This window comes from Salvelinus sp. IW2-2015, linkage group LG15, assembly GCF_002910315.2.
Source record: "Salvelinus sp. IW2-2015 linkage group LG15, ASM291031v2, whole genome shotgun sequence".
Classification (NCBI taxonomy): Eukaryota; Metazoa; Chordata; class Actinopteri; order Salmoniformes; family Salmonidae; genus Salvelinus; species Salvelinus sp. IW2-2015.
This window is the reverse complement of record NC_036855.1, coordinates 1,856,505-1,861,040: the sequence shown is the minus strand read 5'-3', so window position 1 is coordinate 1,861,040 and position 4,536 is coordinate 1,856,505. Positions and strand designations below refer to the sequence as shown.

General features: G+C 41.9%; 1 long non-coding RNA gene across 1 annotated transcript; it reads left to right on the top strand.

The window, feature by feature from the left end:
- Nucleotides 1–1,021: 1,021 nt before the first annotated feature.
- Nucleotides 1,022–2,089, top strand: LOC139028775 (uncharacterized). Its single transcript, XR_011480976.1, has 2 exons — nucleotides 1,022–1,118; nucleotides 1,240–2,089. It is a non-coding gene; the product is annotated as an uncharacterized lncRNA (long non-coding RNA).
- Nucleotides 2,090–4,536: the final 2,447 nt, after the last annotated feature.

Sequence of the window (4,536 nt, the reverse complement as noted above, 5' to 3'; positions counted from 1 at the left end):
GTTGGGGGGTGCAGAGATCTATGGGTTGGCAGGGCCACTACATTGCTGCCTGCCATGAGATCAACCAACCTGCGCTTGTCTTCTATGCCATTGTGTTGTTATTGTTAACGCTATTGTCCGTTGTACGTATGTTTATTTTCTTACTGATTTCCATTTCAAATACAGCCCATCCCTCCACCATTGTTTATTTTTGCTACTGATTGTCATTGATGTTAATATTGTCAATGAATCATTCCATTTCCAACGTATGCTTTGGCAATATGAACATTGTTATGTCATGCCAATAAAGCCAATTCAAAATGTTGTAAGAGATGGAAAGAGAGAGAGAGAGAGAGAGAGAGAGAGAGAGAGAGGAGAGAGAGAGAGAGAAAGCGGAGGGAAGGGGTGAGATGGATATGATCAATCTTCATTGAAGATATGCTATTTTTTTTTTTTTACACACACTACGTTCAAAGTTTGGGGTCACTTAGAAATGTTGTTGTTTTTTTTGTCCATTAAATAACATCAAAATTGATCAGAAATACAGTGTAGACATTGTTAATGTTGTAAATGACTATTGTAGCTGTAGCTATAGCTATTGTGGCAACCATCACTCCTGTGCTCCAATGGCACGTTGTGTTAGCTAATCCAAGTTTAACATTTAAAAATACTAAATGATCATTAGAAAACCCTTTTGCAATTATGTTAGACCAGCTGAAAACTGTTGTCCTAATTAAAGAAGCAATAAAACTGGCCTTCTTAGACTAGTTGAGTATCTGGAGCATCAGCATTTGGTGGGTTCGATTACAGGCTCAAAATGACCAAGACAAAGAACTTTCTTCTGAAACTTGTCAGTCTATTCTTGTTCTGAGAAATGAACACTATTCTATTCCATGAAGACATGAAAAACTCATTCATAGTTTTGATGTCTTCACATATTTCTCTATAATGTAGAAAATAGTAAACATAAAGAGAAACCCTTGAATGAGTAGGTGTGTCCAAACATTTGACTGGTGTTATATATCTTTCTAAACAAAGGTATTTCTCACTACATTTGATCAATGGATCTGGATTGGTCTGACGGACAGAGAGACACAGGGAACCTGGAAATGGGTGGACGGCACACCACTGACCAAAGCGTAATATATACAACTACTCTTATAGAAAGCCTCTGAACAATTCAAGTTGAAAACATTGATATTTTTCAGGATTATGTTTTTACCATAGAGTCTAACTGTATGACTGGTGTTTACCCTGTAGGTTCTGGTGGTGGTCAGAACCTGATTCTGCGCTGGAGAGAAGGACTGCGCTATGATGTATAGAGGTGTACAAAATTCCTCTACACGCATGGAATTACTTTTAGGTGTGACTTGAAATTGGAATGGATTTGTGAGGTGTTTTTTTCTTAACAATACCATAACAACATTGTGTATTCTCAAACAAAACACACACACCTTAAACTTGTCATGCATATTATGCTTGTGATATAGTCACAAGAAAGTTTATTTTCGGTTTTATAGCAGCTTCTAGTGGTCAATATGAGTAATGGTAATTCTCCTTTATTTATCTATGCCAGGGCTGGCCAACCCTGTTCCTGGAGAGCTGTTTTCCTGTAGGTTTTCGTTTCAACCCCAGTTGTAACTACATTGATTCAGTTTATCAACCAGCTAATTAATAGAATCACGTGTACTACATTAGGGTTGGAGTGAAATCCTACAGGACAGCTAGCCAGACAGTTTTAGAGGAATGATTCAATACATTTTTCTAAATGAACTGCCAATATGCCAACATTCCATTCAAACACGCAGTCAATCCACAGCAATATGCTGGCTGATGATGGGACTTAGACAAGTTGTAAATGCAACAAGTACTGATATTGTATCATATAATAGCACTCACAGCTTTCCAAGAAAACTAAATCTGATACATTTATGGTCTGTTTACATATATTTGGGAGGCTATTTATTCAGAAAATTGGTATAAACCTGTATTAAATGTATTTATAATTATATTGCAATATTTTAGATTGACTATAATTCCATTACACAACTTCTGATATGCCTTACTTTTATTCTCTTGCTGAAGTAAAAGCAGGAAATGCATCACCTACTGTATGCCTCTACTGCCATTAATTTCAATTCGACTGGTTTTGGATTTCTCCCTGACCAAGATGGCTGCCATTTGGCCCCAGTATGGAACTTTGCAGTATTATGACAGACCCCATCTAGTAATTTCATAGGATATCTATATATACAGTCAAGTAGAAATCTTAGGTCCCATTCCACAGCTAAGGCGAGGCGACGCAACAACCAATGGTTGCGTGCCACGCCATCGAATGTGTCATCGACTGACAAATTGCTGTAACATCCGTATGATGCGGTTAGCTGATACGTCAAATACCTTTCCAGGCGTTTTAAGATCTGTCAAGCGTCAGCAGCATCTAAGCTCTGGAACACGTGCATTTATGTTTTCCAGAGATGAATACATTACACTGCACATTTCTCATCACAACTACAAACATATTAACAACGTTATATTTACCAGTAGTAGTAAAAAAAGCCTACCTTTAACTTAATACTGTGGACACAAACCACACAATCAGCATTGTCCAGGAGTGGTCTGTTTGCAGGACCAGAGGTAGTAGTCTCTTTAAATGCCTGTTTATGTATTTTGTGAGTCCAAAATGGTGCCTAACACCTATATAGTGCACTACTTTTGACCAGAGCCCTATGGGTCCTGGTCAGTGAAATAGCACCCTATCCCTACTTTTGACCAGAAAAGTAGAATACCAGCATACCACTACACAGGGAAGAAAATATACCCGACACAGTACTGAATCAAATAAATGACACAAATCGGACACGCTTGACTGCTTTAATTTGGACTTAAAAACCACAAACAAATCCTCGGCCTGTATCTAGTTTAGTCCAAAACTATTTCTTCAGTCACCCCATTTACTTATAAAATAAAACTATTGTATCATCCCTTGTATGTTTATACTTCCAATGGGAACAGTGTACAGCTATGATTTTGATTTCAACAATGCAACCATGCTGTATGTTTTTCTCATACAAATCTTTGTTCATAAAGATGTATTCTTTTTTTATCCACTTAGTTCATACAAAAACAATCTCCATTCACAAGCAATATTGACCTTAATTCACTCAGCAGCCATTGTTCATTGACCAAGGTATTTTTTTATGTTACATTTAATAGGGTGTACATATTCGATTACATGTTGTATAGGCCTACATTTGATTTGGGACACTCAGAAGAACATGGATAGAGCATTGTCATGTGCTCAGATTTTAAAAGATAAGCGTTAATTAGCTACCACAACTAGCCATCTATGGTAGAACATTCATCTGAGAACTAGGTCTAGAGAAACTTCAATTCACTTATAGAAATGTAAATGACTATACATTATTATAAAAACTGTAGACACACAATGGGGAAAACACAGCTTATCTATCCTACATCATGTTAAACTTCATATCAACAGTATTGATATAAAGGAATAACAAACTATATACTATTTATGCAATAACATGGGTCAAATTAACAACCAACACCCCTGGCGCACACTCCTCCCCACACCCACACACACTCCTCCCCACATCCACACACACACTCCTCCCCACACCACCACACCACACTCGCTCCCCACACCCACTCCCACACCCTCCCACACTCTCCTCCACTCCTCCACACCCACCCACACACACGTCCTCCCCCACACCCACACACACTCCTCACACTCCTCCCCAACCACACCCACACACACACTCTCCCCACACCCACTCCTCCACACTCCCCCAACAACACTCCTCCCCACACACACACTCCTCCCACACCTCCCACACCCACTCCTCCCACACCCACTCCTCCCCACACCCACACTCCTTCCCACCCATACACCCACCCCACACCCACCCACTCCTCCCCACCCAACTCATATATCGTTCTCGCCATGTGAATCCTCTGGTGCTCTTAAGGTTGCACTTCTGTGTGAAGCGTTTGCTGCAGTCCGACAGCTGTAGGGTCTCTCCCCAGTGTGAACGCGCCGGTGGGCCTTCAGGTTGCTTAACTTAGTGAAGCTCCGGCCACACAGGCGCGCAGATGAACGGCCCTCTCCCCCGTGTGGGTCTGCTGGTGGGCTTAAGGCTACTGGGATGGGGGAAGACCTTACCACACACTGGGCAGCGGAGGGCCAGCCTCCCAGGGTGGTGATGCTGGTGGTTCCCTTGTTGTTTGGTTGGGAGGAGGTGAGCCCTCCCTGGGCGGTCCCCTGTTGTACATCGGGTAGCCGCCCCGCTTGGCAGCATCCCTGTATACTCTCCATGCGCGGCAGGGTTTGAGCGCTGGGCTTTATATTTGGAAGAATCCTGTAGTTTAGAGAGCTGAAGACATGACAGCCTGATGAGGAGGAGGAGACAGAGGCCACCGCTGTGCTGGGATTGGTTGGGGAAGCGAAATCTCTAGCTAGCTGCTTCGCCTGCCTTGCCGATTCAGAGGACGACAGAGGCTCTCTTACCAGTCGTAGGTTCGACTGAGCTT